A 17,489-nucleotide genomic window follows, 5' to 3' on the forward strand; every position below is an offset into this window, starting at 1 on the left:
TAATAAAATTCGTAGATCATATTTAAATGCAGTAATTTAGATTTCAAAATAATAATGATATCATAAAATGTGTAAAGTGGATCAAAATACAGTAATTTAGATATGCAAGACAACCTGTCTAAATCAAATTAAGATGTGGTAACTAAGATTTAAAAAATGTAAGACATGTTAAAATTTCCAATGTTGAATAAAATATACTAATTTAGATTTGTAAGAACAGTTCAGGCACACTTAATTTTATAAGGGAGATAGAATGTAGTAATAAAGATTTGCAGAACGACGAAACCATATTAAAGTTTCTAAGGCTGATAAAGATAAAGGAATTTAGATTGGGAAAATAACGAAGGTAATTGAATATTCATGCCAATACAATATATAGGAATTTAGATTGGGAAAATAATGAAGGCAATTGAATATTCTAAAGCTAATACAAGATATAGGAATTTAGATCGGGAAAATATTGAAGGCAATTGAATATTCTAAAGCCAATACAAGATATAGGAATTTAGATTGGGAAAATAACGAAGGCAATTGAATATTCTAAGGCCAATACAAGATATAGGAATTTAGATCGGGAAAATATTGAAGGCAATTGAATATTCTAAAGCCAATACAAGATATAGGAATTTAGATTGGGAAAATAACGATGGCAACTGAATATTCCAAAGCCAATACAAGATATAGGAGTAGTGAAGTGGGATACTATAGGCTCAATGGGAATTAGCATTAAAAACACCCTTGGGAACATATAGCCTCAATGGAAATTTAACATGGAGAAAAATCGTGGGAACATATAGCCTCAATGGGAATTTAACATAGAGAAAAATCGTGGGAACATATAGCCTCAATGGGAATTTAACATAGAGAAAAATCGTGGGACGATATAGCCTCAAGAGGAATTGAACATGGGAATTGGGACTGTATAGCGTCAAAGGAATTTAAACAGGGTGGGACTGTATAGCGTCAAGGGAAATTGAACATGGGATTTTTAAAAAAAAATAAAATAAAATAAAATAAAAAAAGGGGTAGGCAATGGAAAGGCTATCTCTTTTCGAGAAATATGGGGGCCCTGAAAAGGGCCTTTGGGTTTTCTTCTTCTGCTTCTAATTTCTTCTTTTCCTCCACCAACTTCTTATTTTATCTCCAACACTCTTTCTCTTCTTTTCTTTCTTTTTTTCTCCTCCTCTTCTTCTTTCTTCTCTTCCTCCTCTTCTTCTTTCTTCCTCTTCTCATTTTCTTCTTCTTTTTCAATTTTTTCGTTCCATTTGCGTATTCTTATTCTTTCCTCTTCATCCTCCTTCTCCTCCTTTATCTCTTTCATGACACCACTAATCTTGTCCTTTGCTTTTCTTAAGTTATTAATTTCCATCTTTACACGATGGGGACTATAGGAATAATGGTCTTCAACGAGTCTTATTAGCATCTGTTCCATTATTCCTAAGTTGTCTAAAACGTCTTGCAAGGTTTGTATTTTGTCCATTTGGTTTGACGCCATCTTCTTTTTATTCTTTGCAGAATGGTTTGAACGACGAATACTGTGGGTTCTTATACTTAAAGCGCGTACGTGAAGGAAAACATCCCCCTAAAAACATAAAATGGATCTTACCTAGATCATGACCAAACAACGCGCGGACGTGAAGGAAAACATCCCCCTACTTTTTCATTTCATATAATATAACCCAAACTATACTCTCCACAATTGCTAAGAAACAATAAAGAAACCCATAGTCTACTATTCTCACAAACATACCTTTACTCTTACAAACACAAACACACAAACACATACCCTCACATTTTTTTAAAAAAGAGTTAGTGTTTATATACACACTACTCTACCTACACACATTGGCAAATTAATAGTTATTTCTTTTCTAGAGTATTGGGTAGCCCTGAAAAGGGCTGTTGGTTTTTTTGAACTCCTGATGCACCTATCTAATGGTTGCACCTTCCTGGCCTGGCGCCACACACGCATCTTCTTCCCCAGTCTTCTTTCACCTTTCTTCTGGGGAGCGCAGAGGGAGGATGATTCGCTTCAACACCCCAATCCTCTGTCTCGGGAATATTGAACGACATCCTCTCTTCTCTTTTCCTCTTCTTCCCTCTCTCTTCCCTCCTCCTCTTCTTTCTTCATTCTTGCTTCTTCTACGATAGCCTCCGCTGATAGTTCGTTTACTATGCGCCTGGCATATTCCAGGTGCATCTGGAGTTCTAGCAGCTTCACAATCCTTGTATTCATTGTCTTGCTGTTAACAGGTCGACGATGGGCCAAACTGACGATTAGTTTTTAATTTATACTGAAAGCGCGGACGTGAAGGAAAACATCCCCCTAAAAACATAAAATTCATCTTACCTAGATCATGACCCAAAACAACGCGCGGACCTAAAAGAAACACTCACTCACTTTTTTATGCTACCCATCACTATTGTAAAATTTTTATAAATCACTTCAATAGACTATCCACATACGCAAAGCAATCCAATCTAACCCAAAATATACACCTCTAACAGCCAAAAAAACAAACATCATTTTAATCTACTATCCATACCAACTTACTTAACCACTTACAAACACAAACACACAAACACATACCCTGACATTTTTTTAAAAAAGAGTTAGTGTTTATTTTCACACTACTCTACCTACACACATTGGCAAATGGATCGTTATTTCTTTTCTAGAGTATTGGGTAGCCCTGAAAAGGGCTGTTTTTTTGTTTGCTATGGCATTCTTTTTTTAGTTTCTAAGAATGCGATGTCCTCTGAGGATAGACTTTCTGGCGATAGGTCTGCTTCTTCGGAAAGAGAAGAAGAACTCTTTAGTGTCGATACGGCAATCGACAAAGCCTCTGTCAGCTTCAGGTTGCTGCTGTTGTTGCTGCTGTTGCTGCTGTTGCTGCTGTCTCTGAAGTCTGTACTTCTCTGTCCATTCTTCTTTCTCCCTGTTCATTTCTTCTCTGAAGAGCTCTTCTATCAGTTCTTCAGTGATTTTTAACATTCTCACATTCTCTATTTCTTCTGGCTTCGGTATCAGACTGTGTCTGACCCTATACAAATTCACGTAGGCTTCGTTGAGCTTAGCTAGTTTGGAGCACATCTTCGTAGGAGGATGAGTCGACAATGGATGGTTAGACTGGGAACAAACCGGTTCTTAAAGTCAAAGCGCGGACGTGAAGGAAAACATCCCCCACACGGTTTTTCGAGCCGCAACGTTCATGAGAGGGATAGTAAGAAATGAAAGAGCATCAATCCAACATTCTTATAGCTAAACAAAAGACAAAAGCATTTTTTCAAAACACAACATTTTTTATTCAAAAATCACTTAACACTAAACAACAACTCTAACATTTTTAACAATAATCCAACACTATAACATCAAACAATTTTTTTCAAATCACAAACATTTTTTTCTCATTTTACAACCTACTTTAAACAGGGCTGACAACGTTGTGAATGAAATTGTGATTTCCACTGTTGGAAATCATTAGGCCATTGATGGACACTACGTTTCCTAGCTTGAGACAAAAGATAAGCATAATGGTCACAAAACCATCGATCTACTTTCACATCGTTTCTAGCAGAAGAACGAGGATCGAAATGAGTCACTAAATGTTCTAAGGAATAGCCCAGGCTGCGATGATGCAGAAAATACACACAGTACTGTCCACACACCAAGGAATCTGTGCCTTGTAATTTCACATTATTGAATCGGGTGGTTTGAGCATTTCTTCTCATAAAGTCGATGATATCGTCTTCCAAAGGGGGCAATCCGTACGAATCGAAATATTCCACACATCCTTCTTGAGGAAAGTAGACGGCTACCCAGTGGGTTCCTGGGAGATGACTGTCGTCCGTGTTGATCACGTAAGCTTGATGGTCTTTAGGTTTGCGATGAGGGAGTTCATCTTTAGCACAGACGACAGGATTCCAAGAAGCCGTATACGAACTGTGGTTCAAAAGGTAATAAAGTTCCCAAGTATCCATTGTTTTGTGTTTTCTTCTTCACAGGTAATAATAAGTCGTCAATTCGATCCTGACTTTTTGCTTGAAAATGTCTGACGAATAAACGGTTATTCGTTCTGTTTCCTCACTCTGATTCAGGAGAGCTTCGATACGATGGATCTCTTGAGTGGTTAATGGTGGACAAGAATGTTCACGCAAGTCTTTATACCACTGGTGCAACACGTCTTTGTTCGAGATGAGACTCCAAGCTTCGTCCAGATACTCGTCCAATTTTTCTTCTTGACTTAACATTAGGCATTTATCGTGTTGAATTTGACTGGGATGATCGTTTTGACATCCATAGCAATTTTTCTTGATCAATTCCGTCATTTTATCGACCAAGTGTTTGGCAAAACAGGAGACTAAATGGGCTTCTTGTTCTGGCCATCTCGACTTCATTATGATCACTTCTTCTTCTTCCACAGTCTCCTCACATTTCATGTCCAAAGTTTCTCCACTAGGTAAAGAGGGATAACAGTCTTCCATGACTTCTAGTAATCTAGAATAACTTCTCTCAAACTGTTGATTTCTATGGTATTGTCAAATTCTGCATACAGGATGACGTTCACTGTGTGATCTGGAGGTGGATTTGCAAACTGAAGTTCCACACGAATCTGGCCTGATTTTATAGGGTGGAAATGTCCCTCGTCGCTGCCTTGGTCTGGAGTGAAATCAAAACCCCACAAAGCATAGCCTCCTGCATAATCGTCGTACGAAATACCGTGACTGGTGTTGGTTCCTAACTGCCCCGTGGCTTCGTACAGGGACAAGTACGATCTCAAATAATTCTTTGCGACACCAAAGTTGGGCTCAAAGGGTCGGGTACACAAGGTCTTGCCGTCGCGACTGACTTCGATCTTGGACACATTGTAATGTTGAAACTCAAAAGGATTTTGATCGTGGGTTCCGTTGAAGGCTGAATTCCTGACGATACCAACAATCAAACGTTTGGGTAACTGTCCTTGGAACAGATGATCTTCGATCATAGATCGCTGTCCAGCAGGAATGGTGAACATTTTCACTTCTACGCGTCGTATCGGATACTTGGCAGTCGTTCTGCTCAACGTCTGACTGACGTCGTTTCCCACTTTAGGTAACACTTCCACACGACGCACGTAAAGTCGGGCTTCTTGAATGATAGTTTTGTATTCGTTGGCATGGGCCATCAAATGGAAAGTGGCACTGCTACGATTCAGTCTCAGAGGGATATCCACCCCGTTGAGCAAATACTTTTCTTGTAACCACATGTCCAAATGCAAACGATCCATCAGTTCTAAACTTCGCCCTTGCAGAATTTTCTTACGACGGTCGTTAAACCCCACATTGTGAGGATTGTCATCTTCTGTCAGGACTGTGTCGCTAAACGTGCCTACACCTGCTGTGTCAGGTTTCCATACCACGCAAGCATCCAGATGAGTATTCTTGGCTTCTTTTCCGTACGTCAAGAGATTTTCCAAGTAGGTACGATATGGGTAAGTATCCATGCTGCTGCTGACCAGTTTGTTATTCAAGTACAAGTCCACTTCGCTAAATAAGGAATGCATGAAATTGTTGACAGGAGCTACTCTAGCATCGCCTCCTGGATTGGTGTTGTCCGTTTTGATCACTTTCACTTTCAAATACAGGTAACTGCTATTCAGATCGATGTAATCTTCGGGTTGTCCTTTGATTTCAAACTCGATGGGAGCTGATTCCGTCAAAGAGGAGACGGGATGAAATTCCACCCACTGGGATTCTTGCATGGTCATCATGGTGGGGGGCATGGCAAACAGGTCCAGTTCCGTCTTGGAACAAGCGCAAGACTCTCGGTGCATCATTTTTTTCTCTTTCTCAATAATCGAAAACGTCTAAGTCTCGAACTGTTCTTCTTTTCTTGGCCTTTCTCGCTTGAAGTCTGGTGAAAGGGTGTTTTCTTCGTCGTCTCTTTCTGCCTTGTCCTTGCTGAATGCCTGACTCGGTAGCGTGCAGGGCATTTATAGGTGTGTCTCGTCGGCCCAAAATGTCTTTACCCGTTTGCAGCAAGACATTTTTGCCTGCCCTCATGAAGGCTTCTTTAGGGTTTTGTTTGTCGATGATGACATTTTGGAGAAATTCTTTGCCTTGCGTCAGTGCCGCATCTTTCAAGGCGTGCAATCCGCGTGTCACCATCGGTTTCAACACCGGAGCCACCGAACGAAAGGCCGATTTCAGCATGTCTCCTAAACCGTGTCCTCGCTGTCGAGCAACCCCTCGGTACACTGGATACATGACTTGCTTACGAATCGTGAGAGAACCGTTTTCGAAAATGGAGTTTCACCGTGACTTTTCCTTTGGTGAATGGAATATTTTGTCCCAAATCTCCTTTTATAGTAATGTTGACCGTGTCCAAATACGACTTGCTGACAGGCAAATAGTGAGGATGGACAAATTCGCGGTGGACGTGATAAGTGTTTCCACCTTCCTCGTCAGCGTTCGTGGCAGAATCCACTTTGAAAGGAATGACACGCAGTAACGGTACAGAGGTGTGTCCCACCACGTTATACTCCACCACATCGGAGTACACAAACATCAAATTCAGTCCTTGGTTCAGTTCTACCGGGGCACGAAATAACTTGCTAAAAGACTCGTTGTCGTAAACGATGGGTGATTCGTTTTTCTTCATCATCGCCATTCTCATGTCCATGTCTCCGCCCAACATGTCAAACAATTCAGGACAAAATAAAATGGACAGGATTTTACTCCCGTCAAATTTCATCAAGAAGCGACGAGCTGTTTTGTGGTATTCCATGGTGACACTTTTTTTGACACTTTCCAAAGCTTTCAGAAACACGACATTAAACCTGGAGGTAATGGTGCTCACCAAATGTTGACCACTAAAATAATACCCTGGGGGAATGAACAAGTGATAGGTGGTGTACTTTTGATTTTTTGTGCCAGGGGTTTTCTTGTCATATTTGCCATAGGTATCCAAGTACTGTTGCAATTGTTCGTCATGAACTTCCACATCAAAAACATTTTGATTGGGAAGGACATTGAGGACTTGGGTCGGGTGAATCATTTCCACTAAAGCCACTTCCCAATGGGCTTCGTGATCTAAGGGGATGGTCTGAGGTAATTTGGCCGTGTAACAGCACAACGTGTTGTGGGGAAACACCTCCATGGAACTGTCACTGGGTAAGGTTAAGTAAAATTGGTTTTGGTGACTCATAATTCCAGAGTTCTGTGGCTGTCCGAGGGGATATTACTGGACGTCAGAGGCGTGTCTCCGCCCAAAATGGGGTTCTGATTGTGGTTGGAGTGGTGACTGGCACTGGCACTGGACACAACGTTCCCGTTCGAGGAGAATTTCAGGGAGGGATTAGGAAGCAGGTAACCGATGCAACTGCTCAATAAAATGGTCCACAATTGTTTGTCTCCTTGTTGCAAACTCAAATTGGCAATGGCTGCCCCGATGACACAATACACCACGAAGATTTGGCAGAAAAAGACGATTTGCGTTTTAGGCACACGTTCTCCACACCACACCCACAAGGGTTGTTTTTGTCAATCTTGCACAGAAGAACTGGGTGAAGAAGGACTGGTCGACGTAGCTGCGTCTGCTGTGTGAAAGGGCATGATGGTCACTTCTTCTTTTTATAGTCGATGACTTGCGAAGCGTCGATCCAAGAATCGAAACTGGGTGGATATCCTTTCCAACGTACTTTGACTTCTTTGACACGTCGTTTGCCCACTTTACGGGTTCTGCGTTCGAGAATGCTTTCGATGTCGTACACGTCGTCTTCTTTTTTGGTGACACGTTGTAACTCGGGCAAATAAAACGTTCCTTTGAGTACTTCTCCGTTCATGTCTTCCAATTTATAGACGGCAGGATGACGGCCATGCACTCGTCCAGTGACGCGAAACAATTCGGTCGTCCAGTTAGGTAAGTAACCTTTGTCGAAAGTGCGTTTGGTTTTGCCAATGCGCACCCAATCTCCTACGGCCAACTCTCCACTTTTCTTGGGGACAGCCCTCGTCGGGGACGTACCGAACAGGCGTTCAAACACCAGCACTTCGTTGTCGGGAGTCACGTCCTGCGGGGCACGTCCGATGCTTCGATGGTAAGATTGGTTGTACGCTTGCACCAGGTGTGGTAAGATGTCGATGTACTTCAGAGTGTGGTGATGCGTAAAATATTTCCACATGCGTTCTTTCAAAGTGCGTTGAAAACGTTCCACGATGCTGGCTTTGGTTTCGGGATTCTCGGTGGTAAAAAAATGAATGTCACGTTTCTTTAATTCTTTTTGAAAAGCTTGGTTTAGAAATTCGGTGCCTTTGTCCGTTTGCCATCGAAGAGGGTGACGACCGCTTTGTTTTAACACCAGTTGCAGGGCTCGCACTAACTCGCTGCTGGATTTGGAAGTCAAGGGCACGACCCAGGCAAATTTGGAAAAGACGTCGATGACACAAAACAAATATTTGTAGCCACGATTGTAGCTGGCCAAATGAGAGACATCGGCTAAATCGGCTTGCCATTGATGATCGATGCCTTCCACTCGGGTGCGACTTCTGGCAAACTTGCGTCGAATGGGTTTGTGTAAAGTGTAGGTAGCTTGTTCTTGTAACCATCGTTGCACTTGAGGTAAACGGAGACTTTTCAGTCGCGTTTTGGCAGCACGATACAATTTTTGAACTCCTGCGTAACCTGCAGGATGGGAGGGATCGTAGTAAATGCTGGCTAAGACTTTTTCCATTTTTTATTTTTTGTGTTGGTTGATGTGTTAATAAGACACCCAGTCTTGGAGGATGCTACTCTTTTTCTCTTGGGGTATTTTCTTGGATTGCAATGCTTTGCGTGTGCGGCCAGCAATAGGTGTCGAAGAGGAGAAGAATGTCTGAACGGGGGATATCGGTTCTTGTTTCACTTCTGTCTTCACTTCTGTCTTCACTTTCTTTTTCTCTTGTGATGAAGAAGGGGTGGCCATCATCTTTTTAATCCATCCAATTCTGGAGGTAGGTGGTGTTGTTAACTTGCGTACTTTTTCTGGTGGAGTTTGAAACCCTTCTTCTTCTTCTTCTTTTCCTTTTTCTGTCTTGGTCACTGGTACTGGTACTGGTGATGGTGCTGGACTTTTCATCAAGGTCTTAAAATCTTTCAGAGTGGGTAGAGCTGTTTCGTCTAAAGCTTTCTGGTGAAAGAGTTGCAGTCGTTGCAAGAGTTGACCGTACTTTTGCGATTTTTCTGTTTCGGACAAATCTTGGCGATCCATCAAGGACTGCAATTCGTGTTGTAACTGGGACATTTCGCTCAAATTGGGATTGGGAGGTAAATGCGGGGTGCGTTGTTCTTGCCACCGATGGTATTCCATCCATCGTTTGTAAGGCACTAAAGCTAGTTTTCGTCCTTCCATGGGGTTGTCAGGGGTCGATTCTGAGATCTTGGGACTTCCGAAGGCCTTTTTATCTTGCTCCCACTAGTCCTCCCAACATGGTTCCCAAGACTCCTTTCAGTATGGGGCCTAACAAGAGAGGCAAAATGCCTCCACGTTGCACTAACATCTTCTTTTTTTGACGAATGGGAATTTTCTTTCGAACCATTTGGCGAAGAACGTGACGATGTTTGCTTAAGCATTGTTTCTGGTGTTTGGACAAAGGAATCGTACCTTTCAAAACGTTCAAACAACATTCGCACACGATATCGATGACCTCTTTGGAGGCCGTTTGAATGAGTTTTTTTCGTAGGGGTGGAGAAGCTTTGGACAGGACAGATAACATGTCCCCATGTTTGGCTAAACGTGGTGGCAGTCCTTTCCTTTTCTTTCCTTGGGGTTTTCTGGAGGGTGACATCTTTGAGTCTTTAGGAGCACCTAAAAACACTGATACCCTACTCGGTCACAGGCCTTTTTTATACTGGAACGCGTCGCCACTGATTGTCTTTACGGCGTATCAGTTTGAGGACAGGCATGACACGTCGTGCAGGGGTACGTAACGGACTAAATCGAGCCAGTTCTTGCTTGGACAAATCCAGTAAACTTTGTAACATGCCCGATCTTTCATGGACTTTGATTTTGGGAGAAGGTACTTTGTGAGCAGCAGCCACTGCCACTAAATTGGAGGGTCCTGCCACTGGGGAAGTTCTTTTGGGGGTCATCAACGGAGAAGTTCTTGGTGTGATCAACGTCTCCAAGTACTCTTCAGTTCCTGGTGACATCAACGGAGAAGTGGATAAACGTGAGGCTGCCGGAGACGCAGTCACCGCTGTGGCAGGTCGTGGTTTGCGAGTGTAAGGTTGCGTCCTGGCCGAAGTGCCTCTCTTGCGACTAGTTTTCTTCTGTGGACTTTTCTTTTTCTTGGGGCTTCTTTTCTTTTTCCGGGGTGGTGTCTGGTAAGAGGAGGGTCCCGCCACTGGAGAAGTTCTTCTCTTTGGGGTCTTTTTCTTTTTCTTCTTGGGGCTTCGTTGGACTTTTGTCTTGGGGATAACTTTGGGGGCATTAGGATCCCATCTTAAGAGTGAGCGAATGATGACCCCTCCTAGAGTACCGCTCCCTCCAGGTTTCAAAATGATTTGTTTTTTGGTTTGAGTGTCGATGCGGGGATCGGCCAGTTGGACCAAAGCGACTTTGTTTCGATCGAAAAAGCGTTTGGTTTGATGAGGAATCTGAATGATTCCTTGGAGTAATTGACGTGCCGTCACCGTGAACCATCGTAAGACTTCTTTGAGACTAGCTTCTAAGACACGAGCTCGTGTTTGTGGATCTTTTTCTCGACTGATGCCATACAAGGCACGAATCAATTTGACGGGAAGATGCGACTGAAGGGACGTCATGTTCGCACTGTGTGAGACAGACGAAAAAGGGTCTGAGGTTTTTATAGATTTTTTTCATGGGGAGTGAAATGAAGTCGAGGACGGAGACGTGTACTGGACAGGCCCTCCGTCTTGGCACCAGTGGTGAAACAAGTGGGTACGAAATCGCAAATCCTCGGGGGTCGTAGGTTTCAAATCGACGAGTAAATAGGCGTGTGGCGTTTGAGTGGCATCGTCGTACGCCTGAGTCAGCCAAGGCGTTCCTAACTGTTTGGCTAAGACTTGCACTTGCGATTTATCTCGAGGGCTTTTAAACAAGACCACGTAATGCGCATTGAGACTGATGGTGCGATGGGCTTTACTTTGTTGAAACAAATTTTGGGTGATGTAAACGACACTGGCATTACAGTGATGCCCTTTGCGCGTGAACCACAATTTAATTTCTTCTTCGTCTTCTCCTAACATGTCGTCGAAAATGACCAAATGGGTTTGACGGGAGTCAGAGACGATGCCGTCGTCTTCTTTAGGAATGCCTTCCACAAACACAATGGAATCGCCTTGACTTTCTCGCAAGAGGCTGTACGCCGATTGCCACTCTTTGTAACACCACACGATCCGTTGAGGTTGCCGATCGATCAAATGATGTTTATGTTCGATCAAACGTTTGACGAATTCGGTTTTGCCAGAACCGCTAGGTCCAGCAATGAGCATGTTAAAGGGATGGCGAAGATACAAAGCCTCCCAACTGGCACGATCTAAGTGTTCGTCGATGACTTTGACAGTGGAGGAAGAGGGAGCAGAGACAGTAGAGGTAGCCATGGTGTGAGAAATGTCACTTGTGACACCAGAACAAACAAGACAAGAGTTTATATACTTTTTCAGAACACGTTTATTGAATGTTTTTTTATCAAACATGAATACGAAAGACAAAAATACATAAAAGCCAAAGGCTTAAGTACAATGATAAAAGGCACATGATAACGATGAACGTGGAATAAACACAAGTGTCTGTACAACATGTTTTGGGTAATGTTCTAACCAGTTCTATAGTAGGGGGTAAGGTCACACAAGTGTCCTCCCGAAAGGGTCTTTCAGGCCTGTCCACGACAGTCCTGTCCTGGGTGACGGGTTCTTCTGGCACCGTCACTAACACGGGTTGAAAAGTAACTTTTTTCCTTGAACAATTCTCGTGCATACTGGGCCACTTCTTGGGTCCAAGCCTCAAAACCCCATTCTTTCCAGGCACGGACATCTGTCCAATGGGGATGTAAGTCACAAGCTACACACACATCGTCATACACGTCTTGGGTAGCTAAAAGTTGACGAATCTTTTTTTCCTGTTGAGGTCGAGAAGTATCCAGATGAAAACGCAAGGCTTTGAGCAAAAGGAGTTTTTCGTGACCATTTAAGGCCATGGGGGTATGGTAAGTACTGATCGTAAAGAGTCCACAAAGAATCGGCTGGTAAACGAAATCCCAGAAAACAAGTCACTAAGACACACACCACTTGTCCCAAATTGAATGGATAAAATTCTTGTAATAATTGATGGTAATGATCCACGGTTTGAATATGGTCATTGAGTTCCTTCCACGGAATCTGTTGGATGACATGTGACATAAACCGTGGCATGGCAACCTGTTTTTATATTCTCTTTTTTTTGGATGCAATACACGTACTTTCTAGCCAGAGATCTTCGTTCTCCAGTAGGGAATCTAAATCTTGCATACTGTAACCGAAACGTCAGAGTTCGTTTAGAAGTTTCCTCTTCCGCTAAGTAGATTCCACGTAACAAATGTTGGTAATCCTTTAACTTGTCTTCCTCAATGTATTGCTGTAGGTGAATCTCGAAGTAACCATAATTATGAACATGTCGATCATTAGCGACCTCAAAGTGTTGAACAATGTCTGACCATTGAAAGAATTTCTGACGAATCAGTTCTCTTATACCATTCAGGTACCAGTGGTTAAAGATCTGGTGACGTAACGGATGCAATTGTTCTTTACGTTTCACTTGTATTTTGACCAGCTCTCGGTAAATCCTTTCTCTCAACTCCACAGGCAAAGCACGAATGTTCTCTAGCAAAGTATCCATGAATAGGTCATACTAAATCCTCTTTGGTCTGACACAAGAAATGTACTGTTTGCACAAACATGGTTTTAATTCATTGTCGAATCTAAATCGTTTCACCACTAATCTACACATTACAATTCGTTCAGAAGTTTCCTCTTTCACCAAGTTGACATTGCGTGAAAGATGTTGGTAATTCGTTAACTCTTCCTCTGGAATTCGATGCAGTACGTTTACAATGTAGTAGATAGAATCGTCAATACCAAACCATTCCTTTTTATAACCAGGAGGTCGTTGATCAATGTCTGTCCAATGGAACACTTTCAACTCAATCAGTCCTTGTATAGCCTGAAGGTACCAGTGGTTCAAACACCGGTGACGTAACGGATGCAATTGTTCTTTACGTTTCACTTGTATTTTGACCAGCTCTCGATAAATGCGTTCTTTCAACTCCACAGGCAAAGCACGAATGTTCTCTTGTAAAGTATCCATGAACAGATTATTATGGTAAGAAGTTACTTCAATGTCTCGGTCCCACTAAAGGTAAGTAATGACAATTCGGTGACCATCGAGCATGTTCAACGTAGGCCGAATCTTGCGGTTCCCAGTGGTGAAGTGACACACTGCAACTGAAGCACTTGACTTTATCTCCTTCGCCCAAGTAGAAAAATCCGGCTCTGGCTAATTCTTCAGGGGTCGGTCCTCCCAGATACTTTGGCCATTTTCCTTTGAACGATTGAAGACGATTTTCAAAGTCGCAGTATTCCGACAAACGCACAGGAAACGAATATTCGTCTTTCACAGGTTCGTTTCGATGAGGGTTGGGTGACATGAACAGGAGTTTGCTCAGGGCTGGATGACATCCGTAGGGAGGTAAACGTGAAGGTCGACATTCCCCTTTAAACCCGGTAAAATGTCTAAGAGGACGAGCGGCATCGCTTTCGCATCCCTCAGGTTTGACACGCACAGCATCACTTTCCATGATAGGGGCAGTGAGAACAAAGTTCCCATGATGCTTTACGGCATCGATCAGGTCACAAGGTACAGCATCGTATCCATCGCAAGGCTCACAATCGCACTCGTCTGCAAACTCCGTTACGCAATTACAATGGTAACCACATGGACAATCGCAGTTTCCTTCCGGACATTTTCCGTCGCAATGCATGGGTCTTATCCATCCAATATTAGTCACACTAGAGGAAGATACAACTTTTTTACAATCCCCAAACTGGAACGATGCCTCTTTCAAAGTATTCATCTTGTTCGCTCGGTCTTGGTAGTCACAATGAACTATCGATCTTGCCTAGGGTTCTTTTTTATATACAGACCAATACCGACGTGACCGTACGGTAAGGTGAAATGATTGGGAAGTCGCACTCGCTTCTGGTATACAATTTGATAGACTTTTTCCAAGGGTCGACTGACGATGTGGTGAGTGGGTAAACGTACAATCTTGTTCGGTTGATAGGTGGTCACTTTAAAGTTTCCATCCTCTCCCGATTGCAAGGCTTCTTTCAATACCCCAAAGTTGACCACACGACTGGTACGATAATTCAGAGTCAGTCCTTTCACTTTGCACGTCGTGTGCACTTCTCCTTGTTTGTCACGGTATTCGTAGCCGTAATTTTTGGGACCGCCACTGACGAAACTTAGAATCTTGTCGTCGGGATGCTCGTCTGTCCAGGCTCCTAAACGGTCTCCTTCGATGTTAGGGTGATGTTGAATCGGGTGATGGATGTAAATGCAACTGTCCGTGTCAAAGTACAGGACGCGTTCCCCTAACAGTTCTAAAGCTTCGTTCAATTTTAAGCGAGCATGGGCTGTCACGTAAGCCGCAATGATGACATTTCCAAAAGGGTCGTCTTGTACAAAGTCCAGATCTTCTTCGTAATTGACCAAGATCAAATTCTCTCGAACGACGTCCACGTGTTTCATGTATTTGGTTTTGTCGTGAATCATCTGGAAGTAGCGGGAAGGTTCTGTCAAATATTCCGTCTTGGGTAAACATGGTCGTTGTGCCATTTTACCCCACAAGCAATTTAACATCACTTTGGCAAACGATCGCCTGCCTTCGTTTTTCTCGATGTGGTCTAAAGTGATGCCTTCTTGTTCGTAGTATTTCTCTTTGAATTTTATTTGGTCTTCGGGAGTGTGACACCAGGAAGGATAGCCGCTGTCTTCTTGCTTCAGTTTCAAAAAGGCATCCACGTAGTCGGCGAAAATGCCTTTCTGCGTGGGGTCACCCTTGTGGTATTGTTGTGTCTTGGGAAAGTGGCAAATTTCGTACACTTCTAACAGTTGGTATCCCATGTCCAGAGCTTTGAACAATTCTACGCTGACCCAGGTTCCCGTCAAGGCCCGTTCTTCCTGGCTGTGATGGCAAGGTTGGTCTTGGTTGCACGTTTCGGCACAAGTACGGCACAAGGGAAACATCAGTTTGCCTTGACAATGGTGAGGTAAGACGGGATGGTATAGGTTCGTGGGAGGCAAAACTTTACACTTGATCAAGCCTTCGTATTGTCGAATGTTTTTCAGGTCGATGTGTTCCGTCAGCAATTGCGGGTGCCCTACGGGAAAGCGACAATATTTGCACACGTAGGGATACAGCGAACACACGTCCAAGTATTTGATTTCTTCTCCTTTCTCTTCGTCGGCTTGGTACAGCAAACATGTGGCATTGGTCCTTCCTCCGTACAAACTATCCCTCGGGTTCAGCGGGTCCATGAACTGGTAACTTTCCACGAGGCGTTTAAACTCGGGATCGGTTTTCATACGGTGATCGTACTCGTGTTCCCACATTTCCACCACTTGGTGTCCTTGCTGTTCTAACTTTAGGCGCCGCTGACAAGTGTCCTGGTACAAGTCTTCCATGGTTCGTTGCAAAAACTGATTTTTAGTGCCACGGTCAGGGTAACAGACGGGACATCCGTGAAATAAGCAACCGTTAAACTCGTACACGATCTTGGGGTTTTCTAAGTCCCAGCCATCGACCGAATACGTTCCGATGGTCTTTTCGCCCCCTCCGTTGCGGGCATGCTGAATCCACTTGTCTTCCTTGTCGCACAAGTAATGTAACCAACGTAGGGCTTTGACCGAGTATTGACGTTTGACAAAGTGGGTCGTTTGAGGACTGATGACAGCCACGGTGTTTTCAGGCATGAATCGTTGTCGATACACTAAGGAACACGCTTTGGCAATGGTGCAAGCTTCTTTCAAAGGATCAACCCCTCCGTGTTCCATGAACAGTTCTCGAAATTTTCCACAGCAACGCCGTAAAATGTCCACGTCGGAACGACAATACTTTAGCATTTCTTCCTGAAAGTCGAAAGGGTCCGAGGCGTGAGCCTGGTACCAAGCGTAGAAAGCTTCTCGTTGTTCGGTACGCATGTTGTCGGGGTCGTAATAGTGAGCCTCAGGTAAATGGGGTAGAACGGCGTGTTGATTGGCTTCCGTATTGAAAAAGTGTGGAAAGTACCCTTTAGCCATTTCTGTCATTCCAAACGTTTTAGGCATTCGACTCAAAGGCATGGCCAAATAGCTCATCGAATCTTTAAACTGTACTTGTCCCACTTGCATGAAAATGATTTTGGCTCCGTTCAAAGTCACTTTAGGACGCTCGGTGCCTTGTTCCGTATAGTATCTGAGAAGAAACTGTCCATCGTATCCGGAGAAATTGTGAGCCATCACCGTGGCATGGCGATGACAATCTCCGTAACGTTCGATGTCCTCTTGGCTCCACGTCTTGTCGACGGGGTCTAAAACCCATTGGGCAAAATCGGCTAACGTGTTCGGTCCTCGAAAGATTTTTTCACGCCCTCCGGGAATCTTGCTGCAGTGAGGGCAATGACTGAAGATAGGTTCTTGAATGCACTTCTCGCACGCTCGATGAGCCACGCAGAAATTAGGAATGTGAATGCCGGTTTCTTGCATGCATTCGAAATCGAAAAAGATGAAATTGCCTTTCTTCTTGTGACCGTCCTCTTTCTCTGGTGGGGCTTGGTATTTTTGCACGTAACATTCGTGTTCCAAGTCCACGATGTGGTGACAAATGTGACATTTTTTCTTTCGTCGACATACGTGTGCCTTGGCATTGTTGGTAAGTATGCCTTGTCCACACGTAGGGCACAATCTCAGGAGTTGACAAGCACATTTCTTCTGTGAACCTTGTGTTTTCAAATGTTGCTGGTAACAGGCAGGGCTGACAAACGTGCGCAGACAAGTTGAACAAGGCACTGGTTCTTCGCTCAGACAGGGTGGAGAGGCCAAACATCCTGGGCATTTCGATCCACAATGCTTGTGTTGCTCTCGATTGTTATAACCATAATCACATTTCTCACAATAATAACCGTATCCTAGGAATCCGGTGATACTGGTAATGGTATCGAAATGGTCATCGTGATGATAAACATGAATGTATTTTCCGTCCTTAAAATCTTGGCCTCGAAACAACAGAGGCCCACGCACTTCTTGAGGGTGCACTTTCAAGGTGTATCGTGGAGCTAGGGCATCTTGCAATTTTTGCATCTCAGGAATGCCACAGGGTGTGTCTTTGGACAGACCAGCTTGTTGCAACAGGAGTTCTGCTTCGTTTCGTTGTTTGGCTCTGTCCGATTGTCGAATAGTTTTCCAGGTTCTTTTCCATTGTACCGTGTCGTTCTT

General features: G+C 43.6%; 1 protein-coding gene across 2 annotated transcripts in view; it reads left to right on the plus strand.

The window, feature by feature from the left end:
- LOC149779790 (brevican core protein-like) overlaps positions 1-17,489 on the plus strand; it is a 68,318-nt gene that overhangs the window by 39,349 nt on the left and 11,480 nt on the right. The gene's annotated exons all lie outside the window — the stretch shown is intronic.

The sequence above is a fragment of the Sinohyriopsis cumingii genome, chromosome 17 (assembly GCF_028554795.1).
Source record: "Sinohyriopsis cumingii isolate HCF-2022 chromosome 17, ASM2855479v2, whole genome shotgun sequence".
Taxonomy (NCBI): Eukaryota; Metazoa; Mollusca; class Bivalvia; order Unionida; family Unionidae; genus Sinohyriopsis; species Sinohyriopsis cumingii.